This window comes from Uloborus diversus, chromosome 3 (genome assembly GCF_026930045.1).
Source record: "Uloborus diversus isolate 005 chromosome 3, Udiv.v.3.1, whole genome shotgun sequence".
NCBI classification, from domain to species: domain Eukaryota; kingdom Metazoa; phylum Arthropoda; class Arachnida; order Araneae; family Uloboridae; genus Uloborus; species Uloborus diversus.
The window spans coordinates 24,985,101-25,012,984 of NC_072733.1; positions in this window are offsets into that span (position 1 = coordinate 24,985,101).

Sequence of the window (27,884 nt, forward strand, 5' to 3'; positions counted from 1 at the left end):
ATAACCGACTTTTACTGTGAAATTTACAGCGATAAACTGTCAAATTAGCAGTAATAAACTGTCTTTTAATGGAATTGCCCTGAGAAATTAACAATGATTAACTGTAAAATTAGCAGTAATATACTGTTTTTTGATGGAACTGCCCTAAAAAACTTACGGTATCAAACTGTAAAATTAGCAGTAATATACTGTTTTTTAATGGAACTGCCCTGTAAAACTTACGATATCAAACTGTAAAATTAGCAGTAATATACCGTTCTAGGAATGACTTGACCTGTAAATTTAACAGAGATAATATGTAAAATTAACAGTAATATACTGTTTTTTAACGGAATTGCCCTGCAAAATTAATAGTATCAAACTGTAAAGTTAGCAGTATTATGCTGCGAAATCAGTTGAATTGCGCCATAAAATCAGCAGTAGTATACGGTTTTATAAATGATTTGTACAGTAAAATTAACAGCAGTAAACCATAAATTTAATAGTTATCAATTTTTATGCAAAAGGGTTTTTTCACCCTATCGTTGTCTCTTTTCATAGCCGAAATCACTGCTTTTACAGCTGAAGACCAATATAGAATTTTAAAGCAATTGATTCTGTATATACGTTGTAGAAATTAGCCTACATACGAAATCTGTTCCTTTTCTAAAGTTTTTCAACAAGAAAATAATGTTTCAAGCTATGAAAAGCGACAAGTAAAGGAATATAAAAGCCTTTTACATAAAAATAGTTAACTGCTGCTAAATATATGTTTTATTGATATTAATTTCATTGTACACAAAATAAATCAATGTCCCATCTCTATATTTTATAAACACCTGTTAAAGAAGAAAAAGTGGCGCATTTTCATTTCTACAAAAAACTTTTAGCTCTATTGCAAACTTAAAAATTTACAAATCGAAGGAAATTGCAAAATATGGTCTGAAGCTTTATTTTAAGAACAGTTATAGCCTTTTCATAAAACAAAACTTTTTGATCCATGAAGGTAGTAAAAATGAGAAGGTTTTTATATGTAATTGAAAATACTTCATCTTATCTTCACTAAAAGTACTTTTTTTTCCCTTCCAGCATTATTGAGTTGCTAAAATGTGCAGCATAACTTGGGAAATGTTTTGCAGTATGCAATCCATTATACCTTTAAGTTTATTTTAAATTATGCATGCAATTCTGTGCAATTATTTTCCTTTTCTGAGAAAACAGATTTTTTTTCACGGTGCTCTTTTTTAATATTATAAGTTGCACTTGACCTACTTGATTTGAGAAATACTACTGACAAACTAACTTTATTTCACACGATATGTGCAGTATTCAGCATTTAGACTGCGCAGAATGGTTTTTATTGTACACTGATTATTATAGATTAGATAATACTTTATCCTATTGATCTTTTAAATTTAACATAAATGAAAACAATAAATATGTGACAGTTCAAGATTCCATAGCTACTAAACAGAAACAATTTTTCACTTGGTATAATAAAATCTGTCAGGTTTATGAGTACTAGTATTGAAAGTTAAAAATTAGTTTTACTACTCCAAAAAATATATAACTTTATATTATGTTATACTGTTTTCATGAGAAAAAAACAAAACACTCACACCATTAAAAATTGGTAAACTCTTTTATTTCGTATACATTACCTATAAATATAAGTTAGTAGTTTTTACAGTGAAATTGCAGAAATTCATATAAAATTTGAATGCTAATTATTTCAAGGTCAACACTTTTACATCACGAACTTGATTCTTTGTGACATCTTTGCCGACTTAGGTGCCATCATTAGGCCTTATAATAAGAAAGCATCTGTCAATATAGAAATTGTTAGAATCTCATAAAACTTATAGACACGAAAAAACATACATGGAAAAAATCAAATTACGTAGGCATAAAAATACGCCCTAAAATGATTAAAATTATGACTCTGAATGATCTGAAATTAAGGTTGCCTTGGGAATTGTTTTTATTTCGAAACCGCTTAACATATACCTAAATAGTAATTGAACCGTTTATTTCAGGAACCAGTTAAGCGCTAAATATGTTGTTTTAATGAAAAAAAAAACTGTTTGGTAGCAATTTGCAAACTACGCGTTTGTAACGGTGGTTATTAATGTTTAATTAAAGTAGACCTAATCTGGATACCTTTACATAAGAACTCAAAAAATAAAAAAGAAAGAAAATAATAGCTTACATTTTATCTTCCATGTAAAGAAATGCACTTATACTGGTTCCTGAAATACAATTAAAAAAAATCGTTGTAATTTTCGGCATTTTTGAAGGATTTTGTAATTTATATGAGACTATTGATTAAGAATAATGTTTATTTTTTTCGATCGGATAACTGAAGTGATCGAGAGAATAACTCCTTCTATAAAACAAGAATTCCAAAGGAAAAAAAAAACAGCGAAAAGTTGTCCAAAATGGGAAAGTTAGCATCTTGGAATAAAGAAAAAAAATTAAAATGTTTTAAAGATGATAAAACTTGAAACTAGTTTCTTCTTAGAATAGGCTTCAGATTATCGGATTGCAATATATTTACTTCACAACAATAATTAGGATGAGGTAGAGAAATATTTTTTTAGAAAATGTACCAATGTCGACGTTTAGGACAACCAATTCGGAAATATTCGGGTATTCATTTAAAACAATGAATACTGTATCTAGACTCTTTTACGCCGCCTCCCGCCCGAGTTTTTTTTTTTTTTTTTTTTTGTAACCGATATTCCTTTCCAACACTTGGTAAATAGCTCGAGCTATGTTCATTGATACCAGCTTCATCTTCTTTTTCTTTGACAGCTCCCTATTATTAGAAATATTTAGAACTCTGTCTGCACTTAATATGAAATATTTTACTTAAAATTTGAAAAAAAAAAAATTAACATATTTTATTCCACAATTATGTTATTAGATTGTTAAAATTTCATTTTTTGGAGCTTTTTTCTTAAGTACTAAGGAATCACATAAAAGAGTCATTTGAGTTGAACTAATATAATACCGTAAGAACATTCTATCTTATATATGTCTTTCTATTTAAGCATAATTTAAGATATTTCATTTATATTCTATGTCTTTCAAAATGGGGAGCCCCCCCCCCCCCCCTCGTTTTGAACAGCCATCGATGTCCCCATTTAAGCCACCAGTTACTCTTTTTTTCAGGTGGCACTTCTTTTGAGAGGTTTTAGACAAATTATCTTAAAGTTTTTCAGAATTTACCTGAAATCTAGAAGAAAATTCTATATTCCCGAAATCAAGATGGCTTAGTTAAAGTCAGTTCAGTAAAAAATGAAAATCGGTCAAAAAAGTTGAAAGTTTTTAACAAAAGAATAAATCGTCAAACATGTCAAAAATGGATTAAATCTGGTAGTGCCAGTTCTAATCATTAAGAAATTGTAAGTTCATATTTGGCCCGCCGTCCTTGTTGTAAACAAAGCTACCCTTCTTGAAAACGCTTGCCAGAAGACCGCATCACTTTTTAACTAGATTTAAACATTCTATTTGCAAAATAACTGCTTTTTATTCACATTACAATAAAATAATCTATAATTTTGTTTGATAAGTCAAGTCTGAATATGAGAAGAAAGTTTCATACGCTTTAATACATCGTACTTTAAACTTTATTGTTGTTCTCATTATGAAGTTGGCCTTAAATTTTGTTCCTTTATTATTTACTAGCCGCCTTCGGCGACCAGCTGGTTAGCCTTCTTACGCCATTCGCCTTTCTGTGCAAGCAACCACCTACGGCGGCTGTTAGGCTAACTTGTCATTTACCTTTTTACTTCACCTTTGCCGCCTTCGGCGGCTGTTTAAATAATTTTGGCAGCAGTTTTAATCAATCCATCTCTATCTTTTTTTTTGAGCAATTCACATTTTTACGGCGGCTATCTACCTTTACAATCTATCTCTAAATTTTCTTATGCATGTCTATTTATTTTAACCTCCCCGTTCATTTCCTAATAAAAACAAAGATCACTCAAAAAAACACTTTTTTTATTTAAGTAGAGCAAAAAAAAAAAAGCTCAAATTCCCCGTAGTGTGCAAAAAGTAGCGTTTGACAAAAATAAAAAAAATCTCGCTGTTTTTATTGAATTAAATGCGCACAACTATGAAATGTAACGTAATATAGATACAGCAAAAGGTCCAGCTTGGGGAGGGGGGGGGGAGAAATAAATGCAATCCCTAAATAAAACAAAAAAAGGAAAGAAAAAAATCAAGCGCTGCCAGAAAAACACGTGGCCATCACGTCATAAAATGTAGAAGTAAGCTATATAGTAAAAAAAGATTAACATTGCTTGCGATTAAGATTCTATGGTAAATATCGAATCGAAATTCAAGTAGTGACGTCACAGGCATAAAAGATTGAAGAACGCTTTCTTCGACCGATGCTCGAAAAGACATTATGTGTTCAGCATTAAAAGAATTGTTTAAAAAAAACTATTGCGTATTTTTAAGAATTTTTTTCTTCTGAAGAGGGCGAAATGTTTTTACTATTACCAACTTAAATTTTAGAAATGAGGCTTTGATACTTCTCGCAGGATGATATTAGAAAAAAATAAAACCCTAGAAAAATGCAAATTAAAGGTTTTTTTCAAAACTTCATAAAAAATACAAAAACTGCTCTATCTTCGAAATTCTTTCATTCATCATATTTAAAATTAAATTCCCTACACTATAGTACAAAAAATATTTGTGTGGTGCGATTGGTTCGGGGTCTGTGAGGTAAAACGTACTAAAAAGTGCAAAAAAAAACACATAAAACATTAAATAACTTTTTTTCTAATTAAAATATCAAAGATCGAAGCCCGAGGTGCACATCTTCGGGAAAAACAGCACCTATACCAAATTTCATCTTTCTAGGCCTTACCGTTTTCCCGGGAAGCGCGCCACACACACACACACACACACAAACATCTTATTTTATTATATGTATAGATTGTACGTATTTTTGTAAAAATTAAAGTACTTATCATTCTGTTTCGGTTCATTCGATTTTAATAACATGTAAAAACAAAGAATCAATATTTCAAAATTTACTGGAAATTTTAAAAAGTAATAATAATACTGAAAGAAATGTACGTCTAATTTAGCTCTAGCAACAGAAATTTCTTTTTTCCGGTGATTCTTGAAGTGTTAATATTCAACTACCCGTAAAAATTAATATTGAATAACAAATTTAAAAAACTGAAGACTTAAATGGAATGTATGAATGATCACATTTCAATCAAAACAAAACAAAATTTAGTTTATCTTGTTCCAATACATAGTTCTTGATTGTAAGTTCTTGATTGTAATGATACATAGAACTTGACAACGGGCCACAAAAATCAGCTTCAGGGACCCAATATGGCACGCAGGCCGTAGGAGAGGGTTCAGTGGCAAAGAACGCTCTAAAACTCAAAAGTATTTGTGATTACAAATTACATCGGAAAATACAAAAATATAAATGAAAAGAGATACTTATAAACTTCCGTTACCGTCATTCATGTCACTAACTGAATAATCGCAACATCGTTCAGACAAGAGACTTCTTTTCCAAGCGGAACACAACCGCGAATTGCCAAGAACCCATTATTCCATTCAATTCTGGTCACAAGTTACGTAGTTCTTTGCATTTACATACCACTAAACTCAAAGAAATAATATTGCATTAGTGAATAAATTTAAAGAAGTGAATTCAGGCAGCTAGAATGAAATTTATAGTTTAATTTTTTCCAAAAAACATAATGCAACCATATCACTGGGCACAAATTAAAAATAAAATCAATTACAATTTTGTTTTCTTCCGTGCGCTAAGGGGCCAGGAACAAAATATTCGCTTGCATATTCCCTTCTTGGGACGCCAGCACACAAAGAAAAAAGGAAATACTTTAAGACATGAATAAAAAATAAAAAATATATTACAGGCCATCCGTTTGTATGCACAAATTATAACTTAAATATAATGAAATAATTGAAACATTTCAAAAAAAAAAAAAAAAAACACTCTAGAAAAATATGTCATTCCAATTCAAGTTTTAAGCAAATTTTCCATAGAGAAAAGTTTTGTAAAACAATCAGCTAAATTATTTTTAGTTTCAACAAATTTTATTCCAAATTCATTTTCAACAATCAAATTCCTTAGGAAATAATGCCCCATATCAATCTGATTAGTTCTGCAATTTTCTATTGTAGAACTAGAAAAATCGATCGCTTCTAGATTGTCACAGTACTATTAATCAATCTAAAATTCTGAACTCTTTTCGTAGCCAATTCATTTAAAATTCTTTTGATCCACATAACTTCCTTAGGTTGTCCACTAAATGAAATATACTCCGTTTCCATCGTTGACAGTGCTACGCATTTTTGTTTGAATTTACACCATACTATTCGTATCCTATCCAAAAACACTACAAGCCCCCCCCTCCCCCCGCCATTGAAATCCGGTAGTCATGATTCGAGGCGTAATCTGAATCAAAATGACAATTTATTCAATTTACAGACAACATTTAGATTTTAGGGATAGACAAACCCTTCAGGTTGTCTCACAAATCTTCCCTTTTAAATCCCCATATAGATACGCATTGCAAACATCTACTTGGAAATGAACCCAATGTAGCTTATACACAAAAATTGAAAAGAAAGCCTCAACCAAAGGAAAGGAAATTACTGGAGAGAACATTTGCTAAAAGTATCCCCCCCCCCATTGCTGGTTGTTACCTAAAATTACTAGTCTTGCCTTGAAGCGCATTATTTCATTCTGCTCATCTGTTTTTAAATCAAAAACCCCACTTATACCATTTTTTCTTTCTAAAATTTTCAGTCAGTGAAACCAATTCGTAAACGTTTCTTTCTCAGATCACCTGAATTTCTTGAGCCATTGCGTTTTGCCAATCTTCACTTTCTGGCGTTCTCATACTTGGTTTCAAATTCGAAGGAATCACATCTTCACAAATGTTAGCTTCTAGCTTACTTGAATTATCACCCCTATCTTCATCGGAATCTGATACTTTTCTTGAATTATCATCACAAACGAAATCAAAATATTTTGGGTCATATTTAATGTTATTTTCAGAACAATAAACCTCGGCTTTGCGATTCGGACTTTAGAACCGTCATGTCAATAGAATAATACATATCCCTGCATTTTCTACTTTGCCTTGGTATTTCTTTAACCCATTTAATTCTCAACATGCTCGATTTTATTATTTTCAGGATATTCTTCTCCTACTTCAGATTTACTCAGTAGTGAAATAAAACTGTGTCCCTCTGTTTCCCGTTCCTTTTTTTTTTCACGCCCTCAGAATTTATTTTCAACGAATTAAACATTCAGCGTTTCTGTCATTTCGCGATTTTGGGGATCCCAAATTCTATAACCTTTTGTATAAAACGCATATCCTACCATGACTCCCTGTTTAGCTCCCATATCCAATTTGTTTATTTTCTGTTTTGGAAGTCCAATATACGAAATAAAGCCAAAAGACACGGGAATGTTTAATAGATGGCTTTCTTCCCCCATATAGCTCAAAAAAGGTTTTGGGTTTTCCTTTCAAAACCGCTCTAGTCCGTAAGTAGTAGAAGCACATAGCTGCATCGGCTCAAAACTGCTGAGGCAAACCCGATTCATTTAAAGTAACCTAATTCCATTATTAATATTGAGTTATAGTGTTCTATGACGCTACTTTGTTAACTGAAGGATTTGTTGGTATTTTCAATTCTTATGCTTTGGTCGCTAAAATAAATTTCAAATCGGGAGTTCAGAAATTCCTTTCAGTTATCGGGTCTTTCGCGCAAATCTCTCTGTTCTCTTTTGAAACCTGACAAAGTATTCAAAAACCTCACTTTTCTTCTTTAAGAAGCAAACCGAAGACTTTTTTGAAAAATCGTCTATTATTGTGAAACTAATCCCCCCCCCCCTCTCTTCCAAAGAACTCAACTGCTAAGGAACCCATCGCATTTAAATGCAAAAGATCTTACCCGGCTTTGGCTTGAACCTCCGTTACAGGTTCAAACGAAATTCTCCGATTTTTCTATTTTACACGGATAACAATCTGACATATTTTTACTTTTTATATGCAGTGAAGTACAGAATCACACTTTTCAGTACTTTTAATATAGTTTTTGTCTTCATCATAAACACGTTGATGCCATCTTTAAAACCCAAGGGTTCTAAAAGTTAAAATGTAAGGAAACTGACGAGATCAAGGTTACCAGAGTTTCAAATTCTACTGTAGTTCACTAGCATCTACTTTTCTAAATTAGCATGTCCTTTAAGGCGAATAAAATATGACAAACAATGCATAATAATGTAAATATTCTACTTTAAATTAAAAAGCCGTAATTTTGACGAGAACGAAACACTACCAGATAAGAAATGAAGAGCTGAAAATTTTAAAATATAGCTAGGCACGACCTGAACTTAAATATGTTGGGAAGGCGTATAATCTCAATTTGTCAGTTGGAACTTACATATTTGCCGATTGATAAAATACTGGTGCATGCACACATTAAGTACGCACAACAATAAGTACAATATCTAATGAAATTTGGACATTCGAGAGTTCAAAAATTGCAACATTACAATTATGTCCCAAAATTTGCCGAATCGCCAGACAAAATTTTCCAAATGTGGAAATTTTTGAAGAGGTCATAGAGACTTCCCGTGACCTCCTATCGAGTGCCTTTGAATATAGTTTCTAAAATTTTTTTTACGTTCACAAGTTGCAATGGTGCTAGTGCATTTTTCCTGAAGTAAAACTTTAATTTCCAGCTGACGCAAATATAAAACTTTTAAAACACACAGGTTTTGTGTTTATATCTTAAAATGCTTATTTTTCGTTCGGTTTTTTTTTTTTTTTTTGTTTGTTTTGGAGTGCTTCATTGATGATTTTTTAAATTATTATTATTTTAGTTTTGATCGATAAGTATGAAAGCTGGCTCCAGATTTCAGAGAACTTAGAGTCGTTCAGACATCAGACTGTTGTATTTCCAGAGTGAAAAATTCTTCGACAAAAAAAAAATAACAGTAAACGTGATACTGTTTGCATGTGTCTCAGTTACGTTGTTATTTTATACATAGGAATTTAAATTTTAAGTACTGACATCCTATATAACAAAAAATGTAATCGTAAACAAAGTCTACTGTTCTAATAACTTTAAATACGATCAAGAAAAAGAATTGATTTCTTCTAAAAACAAATTTGGGTTTCAGAAAATGTTTAAAAACTATCCTACATGCAGCAAAATGTTCAGAATCACAACAACTGCTCGGATTTTCGCTATTAAGCAATCGGTACAAGTTAACAGCTGAAAGAAATTGCAAAGTCAACATCAACGAATATTTGGATACGAATTACGATTTCAAAATAAAAACTGTTATTTTACATACATTCTCGATGATAAAGAAAACTACATTTTAAGGAAAAGGGAATGAATAATATAACCAGCACTTAACTTTAATTTGGATTACAGCTGAGCAATCCTGCCTCAGCACACCCGAAATATCAGAAAACATGGCTATCGATACCTTGAATTCATTCTCTCTTCCCGTATGAAAAGAAAAACCTTTTGCGCATCGTTTTGCGCAATCTAAAACATTTTTACAGTTTTTCTCTGTTATTTAGCACAGCAGTATTAAACTGTAAGAAAAAACAGTATATTACTATAAAAACAACAATTTTTTTTTTGAAGTGTATCTGTTATCCTTTAAAGTGCTTAAATTTGCTTTATTGCGTTGTATATGGTTGATGTTTTATACTTTGAAATTAACCTTTCATACATTTCTATTTGCGTTTTCTTATAAGCAAGCAATAGAATATCTGTATTTTGTTTGTTGCTATGTGTGGTATTGTAATAAAGTTTGATTGAGAATGTGATTTTTGTGATATTTCAATCGATTGACACACATTTCATATTAGAGTTTATAGGTCTTTAAGATTTTCAGCAGTATATAATCGAGTATTGATCTGTTGTTGAACCATTACGACCGAGTGTGTAATAGATTTTAGTTTTCTAAATTTAAATCAGTTTGTTAATTGCATAGTTATATTAAGAGCGAAAATTAATATTTTCACTTATAATTTCGGTTGATTGGGTAAAGTTTCATTACAAGTTCCCTCACACAGATGAACAACAACATTTTCAACAACATAATAGTTGGGTAATAGAAAGCTTGAATGAGTGATTTGTAAGTATCTTAAACATTATTATTATTATTATTTGTAATGGGGGTGTGTTAATTAATACTTAGTAGTGTGTAAAGAGTAAATGGATTAGTGCTATTGGTTATTAATGCTAAGAGTAAAGTAATCATGAGTTTTAAAATTAATCAAATCATTGTGCTTGAAGATTCAGTTGAGGAAATTTATTTTATTTTTTTTTAAGTTATGAAAAAAAAATTGATTTTTTTTTTATTAGTAGAAAAATATTACAAGTATGAGAAATTATTTCTTTTAAAACATTTTATATGATTGAAGAAAAAAAAATAGAAAAAATTCTTTTTTGAATCAAAATCTGTTTTTGAAAGAAATATTCTTACAAGCTGGAAATTTTTTTTATAAGTTTGAAATGAAAAAGAAATTAATTCGAAACTACGAATTAAAATCTAAAATTTTGTTTGGAAAACCTGACATCAGGCTATTGTCGATCTATGATTGAGATTTGAGAAACGTGAACTAATTTTAATTGGTCAGAAACAGTGACATCACTTACAAGACGTGCTTGCTAAGGGATGAATCATACTCGCACGTGGGGTTTGTTATCTGTTATCGGTAAAGGGGTAGATAGCAATATTGATAAAGTCATTTCCTCAATTCGCATCGGTGTGTGTGGACGATCGGAAGTGCTGTAGGATGAGGGTAGCTTTTCTCAACAGCCACGTTGATTTGCCGATATCACGGCATGCCTTCTGCAAATTGACGATGGGGAGCCAGCCGTATGCAGCGATTTCAAATAAAACATGCGTGTAGTTGTAATTTGTGAGATTGAGTTATAATTAACAATCCACTTATTACAATTTCATTCATTGTTTTTGAATAACATCGCGAAATAGCTGGTACTTAAAGGAATTTCACCCCAAGAAGGTTAGTCTTTTGTACTTAATTTTACTCAGTATTTAGCTATAACTTAATTTGTCAAATTTTAGATAAAGTTTCTTAATTTAACGTATAGCTGACCATTTGAATGTATCGTTCGAAAAAGATAAAGACTAAAATAAATGATATCGATTTTGTTAAAGAAATTAGTCGTTAAAGTAAAATATTATCGGGAAAATGAAATAGACAAAGTGAATCTACTTCGTGAAAATTTTTGTTTTATTCTAACAAGAGTGCTTGTATGAAAAAAAATAATATAGTAAAATACTATGCGATAAAATGACTAAGTTAAATACTAATCAAAAAATAATTAATGGAGTTGATTAAATAAAATGTGATAAATTTAATAAAACTCTTGAAAAGCATATGTAGTGATAAAATGTAACTTGAGCACGAAATTTGCTTACATGAAAAATTATTTAAGATGATTTTTAAAATCCATGAAAATTTCTTAATGATAAGTGTTTATTAATGCTAAGAGTAAATTGATTGTAAGTTTTGAAATTAATTTCAGTAGAAGTTATTTTTCGGTGAGTCTATTTTTAAAATTTGTAGGATTGTAGACATGAAGTTTTGATACTCGACTTATAATTTTAACATTTCTTGGGTTCTTCATTGATGTTTAACATTTTTATGTGATGTTTTTTATTTTACCGTAGGTAAAAATAATTAAATAAAACTGAAATTTATAAATTGTAATGAAAATTCTGTTAATGAAATTAGTTGGTTGTAAAGTAATATTTTGGAAAAGCTATAACCTCTCGTCTTCGAAAATAACTATATTGAATGTGATGTATTTTGAATATAATAGCGGGAACATTTTTCATCACTTTTGGTAAATGTATGAAAAATAGTAAAATGCGTGAGAATATTGTAAAGTAAAATAAAATAGTCAGAAAGGATTTAATTCATGAAAGTTGAAAATTTTGTTTTATTCCATCAAGAGTGTTTGCATGAAAAAAAAATAAAGAAAGGAAAATATGATTAACTTAAATATCTATGATAAAAAATAATTATTAGAGTTAATTAAATGAAATGCGATACATTAAATGAAACTCATGAAAAGCATATGTAGTGATAAAATATAACTTGAGTGGGAAATTTGGTTACAGTAAAAAATTATTTAAGATAATTTTTAAAATTCATGAAAATATTTGATAGTGATAAGTGTTAATTAATACGAAGAGTAAATTGATTGTAGATTATGGAAAATTAAATGGATAAATGTATGAAAATAATAACGTATGTGATAAAATAATAATAATGAAAAAGAATCAAAGACAATTAAATGAATCTAAATCGTAAATGAGTTGCTATTTTAGTAAACTCAAACTAGAGTGAAAAGCATTTTAGTAGGAACATGTTAAAATCTCTTGTGCTAAGAAAAATAAATAACTTTTAAGCATAATTTTGTAACTGGAATAAATGTATGATAAAATGATTAAGTTAAGTATTAATGACAAAGTAATTATTAGAGTTAATTAAATGGAATGTGATAAATTCAATGAAACTCTTGAAACGTATATGCAGTGTTGGAATGTAACTTGAGTGCGAAATTTGCTTACTGGAAAAAATTAATTAAGTTGATTTTTTAAAATCCGTGAAAATTTGTTAATGATAAGTGTTAATTACTACTACGAGTAAATTGATTGCAAGTTTGACATGATTGCAAAAATTGAAGACAAGATAACGTTTCGAAAAATTTGAAGGTTCGATTCCTGTCACTACTTGTGAAAAATTTCTAAGTTTAAAAATATCGGGAAAAAAAAAGGATAAACGTAAAACAAGCGAGAAAATTATCAAACTCTAACATATACTAAAAAAAAAAATCGAAATCGTGAAAAAATAATCAAAGACTGAAATGCTTGAAATTAGTTAAAGACTAAAAAGTGTAAAAATAGTTAAAGACTAAAAATGTGAGAAAATAATTGAAAAACGCTAAAATAGTGAAAAAAATAATCAAAGGACTAAATGACAGGACTATGAAATAATTGAAAATAAACTCAGAAAAACTATGAAGTTCGAAAGATGTGCAAATAATCAAAGTCGTAAAAAAGGAAAAAGTTCGAAATGTATGAATAAATCAAAGTTCAAAAAATATTTACGTTAAAATAGTCAAAGACTAAAACGGTAAAAATAATCTTCGAACTCTAAAATGCTTGAAAATTTGCAAAAACGTGAAAAATATTCTATCAAAGCAAGAAAATAAATCAACCTAACGAATAGAATCTAAGCTCGAAAATGATTGAAAATAAACTAAGTCAGAAAAACTATGAAGTTCAAAAGGCGCGAAAATAATTTTAAATGTAAAAATGATAAAGATTGAAATATATGAATTAATCAAAGTGTGAAAGGCATGAAAATAACCTAAGTTCAAAAAACAAATCTTGAAAAATAATTGAATTCCTAAGAATATAATCAAAGTCTAAAAATCGCGAAAAAACAATAAAGCTTGAAAAAAATAATTAAAGAGTAAAAAAATGCGCAAAAATATCCCCGTATAAGGTTACAAAGAAAAAAAACGACTAAGTCCAAAAACGCGGGAAAAAAACATGCGCGAAAATATCCTTGTAAAAGATTATAAGAAAAAAAATGACAAAGTCCAAAACGCGGGAAAAATCCCACGAGTCCTCGCGGCGGCCCCAGGAGGCGGTGTTACCCAAGGTCATAGGCGGATCAACCCAAGGTCAGAGGCGGTGTTGGGAAGCGCAGCCGAATTGCACAATGCACAGCCGCCGGCTGCAGGTAAACCGGCCTTTTTCCCCTACTTTTGATTTATTCAGTTAAGTTGAAGGTTTTAGCCAAAAGAAGTAGCTGCTAATTATTTGATTCTTAATTTAGGGGATTTATTAGCATGCAATTTTTTAGGTTAGAAATTTCTACAGAGGGAAGTTTTTAAAAATAATTTAGTTCTATTGTTTCTTTCTTCTACGTTTGCATACTTATACATTATTTGAAAAAAGTGCTGGAATTAAAATTGTTCCTATTAAAATGTTTGTTATATTATTGGTGACAAAGATTACCAATGGGTTTGATTGATTTAGTAAAGTTGAAGTTTTTAGCCAAAAGAAATAGTCGCAAATTATTTAATTTCTATAGGGGATTTATTGGGATGCCATTTTTTAGATTGAAAATTACACTTAGAGGGCATTTTTTAAAGGAAAGTTCTAATAAATAATGTAGTTTTATTATCCGGTTCTTCTATGTTTTCACGCTTAAAAATTATTTAAAACAGGAATGCTGAAGAGTAGATAGTTCCTGTTAAACTATTTCGTTGATATATTTATAGTGAATTATAATTAAAAAGTGTAATTGTTTCGAAGTTTAACTATGCTTAGCTCATTAAGAATCCGCTAATAGGAGTCATAAGATTTGTGAGAGCGAAATACATATGTCTAAGTTCGATTCCTGCAGAACCCACGACACAGGCAGGAAAAACGGTTTTACAGAGATTGACCTGAGCCGCTGAGCTACTGGATATTAGTAAATGCTAATTTTTAAAATGTAGCTATTTGTTGGGAGGTTTTGATCCAATACGAAATGCTTTTATCGAAGAATATAAAATCTTGAAGCGCAATATTACCGTCGGGGGAAGGCGGTTTTCTTCGGAAAAATTAACATTTTCCTGCTCAGGGATCGCAGTCAAGTTTTGAAAATTTTTTGTTTATTTATTTTATTTATTTATTTATTTATTTATTTTTTTTTTTTTTTGAAACATCTTTTTTTTTCTTTCCAGACTTCTGTGCTCTACAGTGGATTACACCATGTTTCTAAAAGTTTAGATTTTGCTTAAATTTTAGTTAATTTTTTTATAGATACTAAATATTATACAAAAATAAGAGCAATAAATCGCTATATTTAAAATTAATCCCGCAATACATGAAGGAATCATCAGAAAATAAATTAGCTATGTAGTAAGAAAAGTGCGCGATTGTGATGTTAATTAAGAGAAACTGTATAAAAAAAATTATTTATTTTAAAGCACACAAAATGAAAACGAAATATGTACTAAATGAATTCCTTTACATATCTTTGGTATGAGAATTCTTAGGTTACATATGATCTAATAGATAATCAGTCATAATTACCGTATATAAGCATTTGAAGGTAAATAATATTCCTGCCATACATAGAAATAATATCAAGTAGAAAAAATATCCAATCTTAAAGAAGTTGCCAAAAAATTACTAAATAAATAAACTACATTCTTTCATGATCAAAAAGCTGCGAATAGTATTTATTACACAGAGACCGACTTTTTCCTCGATAAGTTCGTTTTCATGAACTTGATTCGTCACGCAATGACAATAGATCATGAGACTCACTATCAACCAATCCCTAAGCCAATAAAAGGAGAAAACTCCTACCACGGTATAGAGAATAAGCAATCTTGGTTCTCAATAAATAAATAAATAAACGGACAGGACATAACGATTGAGATGGTTATATGAAGCTCGTGTTTCTGTGGACTTTTTATTTCTTTTAGAAAACATACACGAACAATTATACCAGGCATAACTTCAACCATGAAATACATCTTTAAGAAAACGTGAGATTAGAACTTATCTAGCGTCTAATAGCTTTTTCAATCATGACGAGAAAAATGTCCCGTAACAATTTACACAATGCAAAGAAAAGTAACTCAAACCTCTAATTATAAGATTAAGTTCCAATCTCCTGCGGGAAACTGAATTTTCGTACCTCAGTTAACCTAGAGAAGCGTAAATTTCATGTCTTCACTGTAAGCGATGCGTAAAAAAAGGGAACGAATATTCAATCAGAACTCCGAAAAGAAATTCGAATAGAAAGAGAAGCAAGGGGAGCTCCGGTGTGCTCTTAATGATGACGATTCTCATTTTCCTGTAAAGTCGCCAGATTAGTGGCTTATAATTTTCTCTAGTGAAGAGTTCTCTGCTTTTAAAAAATCAATCGCTAAAAAACTGCCGCGAAACTAATTAAAAATAACTTTTTCCAGAATCCTTTCTAATGAGAATGTTTCTATTTTCAAGACTTTGGTGCATCCAAATGAGTTGGTAGCAACGGTAATGTCTGGCTTTTTTCCTGAAAAAAAGGAAATAAATTTAAAATATGAAATCTTCGAAAAGTTTATAATTCTTGCGAATCATTTTACAAAATTGTACGTAACCATACCTGTATTTTTAAAAACGTTTAATGGATTCAAGGACTTGAGCAGGAAAGAAAAGATTCAAATTATATTCATTTAAGATCACTTTTTTTAATAAGCAGATTCAATGCATCATATCACTTGGTAAAAGTTTTAAAGCTCACACATTGTGCTTTTATTATGATAAGCAGATTCGACACATTTTTCATCACATCATTTATTAAAAAAATTTTAAAACTCACGCGCACTGAAAATTTTTTAAATAAGTTTCGATATGTTTTCATCATGTCATTTGTAAAAAAAGAATTCGCCTTGAAAATGTGTACACCTTTTTCCTTAATCTTTTCTAATGAGAATGTTTCTACTTTTAAGACTTGGGTGCATCCAAATAAGTTGGTAGTAAAGCTAATATCTGGCCTAAAGAAGGAAAATAAATTTAAGAACTGAAATGTTCTTCGAAATATTTATGATTCCAGAAAATCATTTGACAAAATTGTATGCAACTATAACTGTATTTTTATCAACGTTGTTATTGCTATCTCAATGCTTATGTCCTGTTCGTTTATTTATTTATTTATTGAGCATCCAAGATTGCTTATTCTCTATACCGTGGCAGGAGTTTTATCCTTTTATTGGCTTAGGGATTGGTAGATAGTGAGTCTCATGATCTACTGTCGTTGTCGTGTGCCAGCTAGGCTGAAAATTTGGGGTGCGCTGCTTCACTTTTCCAACTGCACCGTAATTTGGTGTGAAGTCCGACTTCTACAGTACACACATGCCATAAGGACCCGTTTATAGGGTAGGCAACCATTCACAGCATAACAACACATTCACACAAAGAAAGGACAAGGACATGAGAGAGAAAATACGTCCATTCCTGTCACAGTCAGACTTCTCTGACCACTAGACAAGGCAGGCGGCTTTATCAACGTTTATTGAATTCAATAACTCTCACAATAGAAAAGATTCAAAGTAGAGGGCAGCAGGGCCTGTTAAAAATTGGGGCATGCTGAAACAGTTTATTTGGCAGTTATTTAAAAAAAAGGCGAAGAATTCAGGTAATATTTATCTGGTGTGTCTTAACTACAGCTATTATCTCCGTTATTTTCAGCACTCTATGGGGTAGATAGGTATTTATAATGTGAAGCAAGATAACAATTTTTTTTATATATTCTTTAAACTATTGATTTACATTAGAAGTATGCCGCCTACCTTATCTAGTGGTCAGAGAAGTCTGACTGCAACAGGAAGGTCCGGGTTCGAATCCCGGCTCGGGCATGGACGTACGTTCTCTCTCCTGTCCTTGTCCTTTCTTTGTGTGAGTGTGTTGTGCTGTGAATGGTTGCCTACCCTATAAACGGGTCCTTATGACATGTGTGTACTGTAGAAGTCGGATTTCACACCAAATTACGGTACAGTTGGAAAAGTAAAGCAGTGCATCAGTTGCCACAATTATGTTTGGCTTGAAATGAGCGATACACTACAGTGTTGTATGGGGCTTGTTGAAGTGGTGTTTGTTATGCCCCTGCTCTTATCTCTACTTACTTAAGACAGTGATTTAAAATAATATTAGCTGTTGGGGTTTCCAAACTTAAATCCCCTTGATTTAAATCAACAGAATAGAAGTAAAATCACCGATATAAATCAAAAGTTAAGTTTTTGAATTAAAGAACATTTTAATTAAAATGAAATATAATTGTATTTTTAGTGAAAGTAAGGTTGGGTGTACATTGTTATACCAAATAGCTACATCACGCAAAAATCAAATTATTTATAAGGCACTAGCGGCCCGTCCCGACCTTGTTGGGGTTAAAAAGCTATCTATCTATCTATCCATCCATCTATCTATCTATCTATCTATCTATCTATCTATCCATCCATCCATCCATCCATCTATCTAACCATCTATCCTCCTATCTATCCACCTATCTATCCATCTATCTATCCACCTATCTATCCATCTATCTATCCACCTATCTATCTATCTATCCACCTATCTATCCACCTATCTATCTATCCACCTATCTATCTATCCACCTATCTATCTATACGCAGGTTCTTTTTAATTTAGAATTTAATAGTAAGCAACATTTTTTGTTTCGTTTTTATGAGGTTTAAAACAAATTAAATTACCATATTTCCTTATCAAGAGAGACTAACATATAATTACCGCTGAACAATACAGTCTTCCCGTACGCAACTTTGCACTACGTATCGCAGTAACTACGTTTATAAGAATAAAACCGTACGAAACATAAGCTGGTAGCGAAGACAAACTATTGGTTTAAAAAAATAGTATAAATACATATAGGTATAATTTATAGCTTACGTCACTCAGTACGAATGCACCTTTCATATAGTGAAAGAATTTTTCAAATAGTTGCAAAGGTTCCGGAGATTACCTCGATCATATTAACATACAAAATTCCGCTCTCTCTCTCTTTATAATATTAGTATTTATATATTGCTTGTTTTCTTGTGCTTCAATCCCCATGCACCGCTCCAACATGCCCCGCCATGTTGGAACAGTTTGTCGAGTGTTACATTAATGTTCGTTATTTTCTGACATTTGTTTTTTTAAGAAAACTGTTTGATTTTAACATTTAGCTGACATTCGCAGCTGTAACGTAATAATGGGGAGGGGAAAACCAAACTCTTTAATTAACTAAGTGAAAGGCAAGAATTTAAAATAAAAAAAAAGTACAAAGCGTGTCTCGCTCTTCCCTATTCATTAAAAATCATAGGCATTGCTTTTTTTAATGAGTCGATTCGATGTATATTTCATCATATCATTTGTTAAATAAATCTTTAAACAAACACACTCAGTTTTTTTTCTTTAATAAGAAGATTTGATATATTTTTCACCATTCGTTGAAAATATTTAAAACTCACACATTGTGCTTTTTTTCGAGTATATTCGATACATTTTTCAATGTATCATTAGTTAAAATGTTTTAAAACTCACACACATTGTTTTTTATTATTATTATTATTATTATTATTATTATTATTATTTTGAGGATCGCGATTTTTTAAATCATATCATTGGTTAAGAAGTTTTAACGTAGAAAACATGTGCAATGCACCTTTTTTTAATAGTTAACTTCAATTATTTGATGATCACTATGTTACATTTGAGGCAGTGAGAAGCAAAGAGATGTAAGTGAAAAAAATAAAAATTTGGAGATAACCAGTACAAATGGTAGGTGAACCTCTCCTCTGTCTTGGGGCAAACGATAGTCCAAGTAGCTCTGGTAGGTGCTGCTATACAGCATGATTTAGAGGAAAAAAAATTAACCAAAGCCTACCTAGGACCTTAGCTTTAAACTTGAAAATGTCCACTTACATCCCTTCTGTTATCACTGCCTCATTTGTGTAATGAATTTTTATTTCTCTATGAAAATATTTCTTCTTAAAATTGCAAACAGAATAATTATTTTATAAACATTGTTTTATTTTATGTTTCTTCTGTTATTGCATCTGTTTCTCATGATTAGAACGATTTTTTGAGTCTTAATTGTCCACTCTGTTTATTCTGTTATACTCCATGCGTAACAGAGTGGTCAACGTATTTTAAAAAGTACTTCAAAAATAACTTATGCGCAAACCATTGATTCTTGATAAAACTCAATTAAGTGACGAACCAATAAAAAAATAATGAATTATAGTTGGTGATTGACAAAATCGACTAAATAATTTTCTCAGTGTCGGACCTGATTTGTTCTATTTTCTCGAGAATGATCCATACTCTACCAAGGCTCAATTTTCAACGGTTGTACTCCGTTTCTGTAAGTATCCACATCGTAATTTAACACCTGAACTTGCAATGATGTACTCCAACAGTAGTTTTACGCCATTTATGGTAATGAATCCCCGGTCATAAGAGAAAATCATTGCTGAATAGCACGTGGTGTGGTCTTTCGGAATGCGCAACCCTCGCATAGGTCAAGCGCACGGAATCTTTCCTAAACTGAATACATGGAAAGGGTGAAATGCGACGGAGCGTGGAAAGGGAACCTTTTCAATGAATGTGGGTCTTCTCCACATTACAGCAAGCATAGGTAAATAAGGACTTCCTTTGCAGTTGCTGAGTATGTTCCATTAGAGCTGTATCCTAAAAGTTGCTAATAACATTCCTTCAGCTACTTTGCAACTGCGAAAAGTAGGAGAATGTTGGGGCAAAGTAAAATAGTTAAGATGCCTGAGCTTTTTCAAAATGAGCAACTTGGAAATTCGTTTTGAAAATTACAAAAGCTAAAGAAAGAACATTGTATTTTATAATAAAACTGGTATTGTAACAGTATATTGTTTTTAGTAATAAATTTTCGCCTTAAAAATTTTTTTAAAAAAATAGATTTTTAAAGTATTGTAGATTGTAGAAAGTAGAAACATTTCACTTCATTCTTTTTTTTTTTTTTTTTTTCAGCTACTTTGCAACTGCGAAAAGTAGGAGAATGTTGGGGCAAAGTAAAATAGTTAAGATGCCTGAGCTTTTTCAAAATGAGCAACTTGGAAATTCGTTTTGAAAATTACAAAAGCTAAAGAAAGAACATTGTATTTTATAATAAAACTTGTATTGTAACAGTATATTGTTTTTGGTAATAAATTTTCGCCTTAAAAAATTTAAAAAAAATAGATTTTTAAAGTATTGTAGATTGTAGAAAGTAGAAACATTTCACTTCATTCTTTTTTTTTTTTTTCATGTGGCAAAGTGAAAAATAAAATATTTTTCTAATGAAATATCTTCTAATCGATTGTCAAAATATTTTTGATTAAATGAATCAGTAAATAAAAAGTTGAATGAATAAATGAAAAGATAATGAAACAATAAAGGTATAGTTAAACAATTAAACTTATTAAAATATGAATAAAAATAAATGAGTGAGTAAAAAAGTCAGTGAATAAGAAAGTAAGAGATTCAATTATTAAATAAGCGAAATATTAAATGAAGGAACGTAAATGAATTAATTACTAAATGAAGAGGAGTGGGTGACTCAAAGCGGGTAGGCTTTCAAAGAACGCTCGAAAATTGTAGTTTTTGGATTTTTATCGCAAAAATTTCGGTTTTATTTCCTAGCAGGATTCTTGAACTTAGAAATAAAAAGTGGTTTTTATTATTTCAAACCCTATATTTATTTATTATCAAACTCTACAAACATTTGAAAAACCCGCTTTGCCCTACCAGGGCCAGAGAGTCCAAAGCGGGTACGCTTAATTAATTGCGATTTGGTACATTTTCCAATCAAATATGAAGTTATAAATGATTAAAATAATTAACTAGCTACCTGACATTATGAAAAAAATGTAAAAGAGTTGTACTTAATCTAATTGAAAATCAGCACATTTATTCATAAAACATAAAGAAATAACAGGAAAAATTAATATACTAATTTATTACCATCCTAAAAAATTACTTTTTAAAGTTATACTTATCTACTGATTGCAATACCGGTATGCCGGTATACCAAATACCGGTACTTCAAGCAATTTTGCAATTTCGTAATACCGGTATTTGCTGAGGTAAAATACCGCTATTTTCGGTATTAGCTGAATTTTTAGAAATAGTTTCCATTAAAGAATTTTCTCTCTCTCAATTTAACTTATTAAATATCTACTCATATTTTAAATGTACATTTCTTTTTCCATTATACAGAACCAAAGTCAATCTATTGATGTAAAAATTTAACTTCAAAAGAATTGATCGAACTAATAAAATATCACTAAACAAAAGCAGCTAAAATATTTCAAAATGATATTGTTATTACTAGATGGCGAGATTGCACCATGTTTTTATTTTCTCCATTTCCTAGATCACTCACTTTTCCTTTTGTAGAAGTTATTTCAAGTTTAATTTTGAATATATTTGGACTATGAGCGTTTTATTCTAACCGTCAACTGCACTAATACTTTATGATTTCTTTTTTTTAATATTTGTCTCATCTGCACTAAATTTTGACAAAACCTATTTCTAGTTAGCATAACAAATGGTAATTTGTTGTCACCAGTATTGGTTTATTGTTTTGTCTCGCTATTTGGCTTTATACTTGGCAAGATAATAGTTAGAAATTATATAGTGCCTTGAAAGTTTGGATAGAGGTAAAGCATAATCAATTGAAACATATTTTCAGATATTTGCATAATTATTATTGAAGAATTTTGAAAAGAAGGTGAAAACGCATAAGAAAAACAAACAAGATCAAATTTAGTCAAGTTTATCGTAAATTTCAAACCAAAGGACAAAAGGGTAATAAAAAGCAAACATAAACCTATCCTGCTCAAGAGAAAATGATGTTAATGTAGGAAAAGTATCGTCTCTAGGAAAGAAATTACAACTAGCCATAAATTAATAATAATAATAATAATAATGCATACAATACAAAAGAAACACACACTTGCGCACGAGTCCGAGTTATTTGAAGATGAAGGACTTTTAGATAATTAGAGGAGGTGTATCGCGCATTGTTAACTGTACTACCGACCTGCGTGAATTCAGAAAGAGTATTTCAACTGTAAGAAAATTAAGCACTAAAATGAGTTCCTAGACTTAGAGACAATTCAATAGATGCATTATGTTTTTTACTATTATTGATCTTTTATTATGAAATTTGTTCCTTCATTTTATTTGTTCACGATACGTTTTCCTAAATCATTCAATTTTGGTAAAAAATTATGAAATGTGGCAACGAAACAATATGTTTCAAATACCAGTATTAATACCGGTATTCCGGTATTACGTTTTTAAAATGCCGAATACCGGTATTGAATTTTCGGTCCGGTATTGCAATCCCTATACTTATCCTATTGAAATAGAAAATCTAAGTCAGCACACGAGTCAAGAAATTATAAATAAATATATGATTAAATCCTATACCCACTTTGCCCGAAGGCACTTTTTTATTTCAATAATTATAACCTTAAATTTAAAAAAGAAACAAAAGAAATGACTATCGTAGTTTATAGGTGGATGGTGTCAAAATAACATAATATTATTGACAATCAAAAAAATAAGCTGGTCTTCGACTAATCACAAGTTACAAAACTTCATTTTTTTTAGAAATGTATCATTTTTTAAATTTTAAGCCTGGTTGCTCCATGCCGCTTCACTTCTGCTTCACTGGGACTGATTAAAACTCGGGGGTGTTCATGTAAACACGACATACGTATGCATCGTCGCTTACACACCATGAGGGGAGGGGCATACGAAGGCCTACCCGCTTTGGGCGACCTACCTGCTTTGGACCACCCTCCGCTACGTAAGTGATTTAGTAAATGGTTTGGTGATAAAAAGAAATAAACTATTTTACTTTGCCCCGCATGTACTTGACTAATTGCACAAAATATTTAAAATACAAATGTGCTTAATATTAACTAAATAAATACTGCACCGCAAATTAGAAGGTCTCATTTAATATTTTAAATGTTAATATAACAAGATTTTAATCATTTTATAATAACAAAAATATTTTTGACTTAAAACAGTATTACAATATGAGTATCAAATTTTGAAAATTGCCTGTATTATCATATACTTTAATCTTCGGCACTAGTTTTTTTCTGATTGGAATAGACTACATGTGCTACTACATAGTTGAAATATTTCCTGATAGGTGGCGCTAAAAGCAGAGTAAATATTTCTCCATTTTACTTTGCCCGAAATTTCACTTTGTCCCACATTCCCCTACCTCGAGAAAAGGTGAATAGGAAGTTTTGTCAAGATAGCATCTCATCAATTCTGAAGTAGACGACAATAATTTCTAACTTCTAGATAAACCCACAAAGTTAAAATAGATCTGTCGTGCAAGTGAAACAATTTTCGTTCGGAACAGCAAAAGGTTCAATATGATGTTATTTTACGTTGTTTCATTAGGAAACACACACACACATACAAATTTTTAAATCTTGGTATGCTTTGCATCATGTCATTCTCTGTGACTTATGGAGAGTGGTACTTCGAGTAGTTAAAAGAGGTTAAATGTTGAACTTGTGCTAAGTTTTCCCTAAGGAATATGAAACTCGTCCAGAAATAAAAGAGCCTACTTTACCGTGCACCAAAATCGAATTTATAACACTACTGAGTTTTATCTCTCGTTTAGTTCTAAATTATTTATTTTTTTTAAACTTGTAAAGTACTGAACTTAAAACATCGTTCAATAAAAAAGAAAACTAGTATACCTAATGCATAAATGACTCTATTTTTATGCGTCGGAAATTCAAAAAACTAAATTTCAATAAAAAATCCCTCTCACTCCAAAGCTTCGGAACTGAATAATAAAAACAAATAAAACTACAAAAAGACCAACATAATTATTGCAACAATTTACAAAATCACTACATAAACTCGTTTTGAAGTTATACGGAAATTTAAATTAATGGGTTAAATTTTTTTTTAATTTTGAAAAACACGTGAACGGCAATATTTTTGCAATTTTGTGCTATAATTACGTTGTTTTCATCTTATTTATACTTCACACACAAAGGTAAACTTTTTATGTCTCCATGGCTCAAATTCAAGCAATCTAAAAGAAAAACTTCACTTTGGTTAGCTATGTAAAAAATTTTCACTTCAGTTTTCCTTTTCAACTTTATACTTGAAGTTCACTGTAAAATTATAGTTCGAAAATCTCAAAAATATTGTTTTTTTTTTTTTTTTTCACACGATGGAATATATACCAACTAGTAAATAGAACAACATTTTTCAGCGTTTCCCTTTTGCCGTTGCTAATTGCAATGTAGAAAATAAAGAAATTCAGTTCAAAATGATCTATTTATAAGTGCTACAAAAGAACCTTTAATTACAGTGCCTCAGAAATCCTTATTTTTCTTGAAATACATTTTCTTCATAAATTACATAAGATTGGTGAATGTCTTGCTTCGATATGATTTTTAAATAACACATGCTTAATATGTGTAGCCTGGAGCAAAGGAGGATCAGAGTGGAGATGATTCAGTTGTTTAAATTTATCAAAATGAATGATGTTAATGGATTAAATTTAAGCAGGATTAGGTTAAAGCAGGACGAGGTGTCATTGTTTTAAGCTATTCAAATCTCAGGCTAACCTGAAATTAAGGAAAAACTACTTCTTTGGTATAGTTGTGGGCACTTGGAACAGCTTACCGGAAGAGGTGGTGATGAGCAAGGTGGTTGAGAGACATTGATTTTCATTGGGGACTAATTGACTAGGACCAGCCTAGCTGGGCCAAGAGCCTGTTGCTGGTCGTCACATTTGTATTTGTATTTGTATAAATCAGCTTTGCATTAATTTGAAATCAATGCAATACAACAGACATTATAATGATACCGCGACTTTTTGTTTCTGTACTTAGGATCATGAAGTACAAATTTATTTCTTCTTTTTTAAATACTTGCAATTTATGTACTAATTGTTTTATCATAAGCAAAATTTCTTCCCATACTAATAATTCATTTAAAAATAAAGCAACATTGCTTCGATCTTCAAACCGTGTGAATCACTATCAGAGCAATTATACACTTACTTTTTGAACGGTGGAATTCACCTTTATATTTAAGGGTTCTCTCTCAGCAAAAAAATTGTATGTAACTAAAGACGATTGTTTTCATCATTCTTTGTTAGCAAATCTTTCTCGATTTTCTGAAAAAAACTTTTGGTCAACATTCAGTGCAATTTTATCTAAATGTTTACCTTTCTGCTCTGGTATTGAGGAAAAAAAAACCTGAAGTGAGTGGATGATACATGAGGATCATTCTAGTAAAAATAGTAAAAATTGTGTCTGACACTTTTGAATTTTTTAAACCAGTTTCATTGATAACCATCAATTGATTATTTCTTAACTGATTCTCCGATTAATTGTGTATGATCATCAGTATAAATGGTATGCATATAAGTACTCTGCGAATGGCTTGAAAATATTTTCTTGAAGAACAAGAATATTAGGAGTCTCAACTTGAAATCTTTCGGAGTTAAAATGTGATCCAAGATCGTGCTGAAATGCCATAGCAACGTAAAATATCAGTTTGTTAACATATTTCACACAAAAATAACTTAAGAAATACAACTCGAAAATTAAAAAAAAAAATAGAAAATCCCTAAAAATTGTTTTCTTTTCATGTCTCATCACTTTTCATATTGTTCACAAAGTTACAACCATTTCGAAATCAAAGCAAACAATTGCATTGAATCTGGCAATATTTTTTAAAACAATGAGTACAATAACTCCTGTGCTTAGTCAGCCACTTTGAATTCTACAATCAACAAAAAAAAAAAAGGATCAGTCGTCTTTTTACTAATAGTTTATTTCAGTTATTGAGTGTCCACTACGTTACATTTGTAATAATGATAGAGTAAAGTTTTTTCCCTCTTAAAATTGCAAATAAAATAAGTTTTATTCTCATGGTTTCATTTCATGTGTTGTACCTTGGGACACTGTTAATTTCCAAGAATCTATTTTTAACAGCCATGTTTTTGTAATATCTAATTAGTAACCTTTCACTACTAAATGGTGCCATAGTTAAAATCAGCATCACATGAGTAAATTTTGTGAGAGAAGAAAGAAAATTTTATGACTCCAGTGTAAAAATTTTCTCCACTTTTATTTCAGTTGCTGTCTTTGTATTTGTAAATTTATTCAAGTGAATTTTATTTTTTATGAAAGAGAAGTTACTTTAAATATTTTTTTATGAGAAAATAATGATAGTACATCTAGATCAGTGGTTCCCAACCTTTTTTAAGTCGCGACCCCTTTTTCACCAACTAAATGACCCGCGACACCCTATGTGTCTCCCATTATATATGTACTACGTATATATACGGGGTGTTTCAGGTAACTGTTTCGGAACTCCTAAGAGGGCTGAGGTGCATTGCGACGAATTGAAATCATATAGCGTGAAGGGTCGGAAATGTTTTCCTGAAATGGTGATGCATAGAAGCACTATAAAGTAAGAGACCCCCCCCCCTACCCCCGCAAATGAAAAATATTTTTAATTTTTATGTCAAAAAGCAAAAGGTACATGGGTCAAAGTAAGTGTTTGAAGTTTTGCCAACAGTTACAATACACAACTCACACCTTCAGCGTGTGGAGCTCCGAATAGTTTGGAATACATTCCCGGTGTATCTAAAATTTCTCGGGTCAATAAATCCTTTCCGACCATTCATTGCTGTATGATTTCAAGTTGTCACGATGGACCCTACAACTCTTAGGAGCTCTGAAACAGTTAACTGAAATACTTTGTATCATTGTAAATATGTGTGCGTAAGCGCATGCGCAAACAATGTGCGTATTTTACATAATAACTCAAGGTGCTTGAGATATTTTATTTATGCTTATTGGGGCTAACACACAATGATTGCAGAAATAAAAAAACCGAGAGTCACTATAAAGTTAAAAATACATTTCGACACTTTCAAAATTATTGCGTCTCAGCAGTGGCGAATACAGGATTTGGTTTTCGAAGAAGCTGAGGTTATAAAAATTTTATCTAGTCTCTTACTATATAAGATTTCAAAGTTTTCATAAGCATCTCCAACTTTCATTGGAGTGAATGAAGACATTTTCTTTCAACAATGCCGTCACGAGATCAAAAAAGCAGCCCCACAAGTTTTTTTTAAACGTGTATGTAGCAAGAGAGAGTTTAGATTTTTTTGTTGGGGGGGGGGTATGTCATTCTTAGCATACGCATAATCAAAGTAAGAGAACTGTATGTTATGTATACGGAGAAA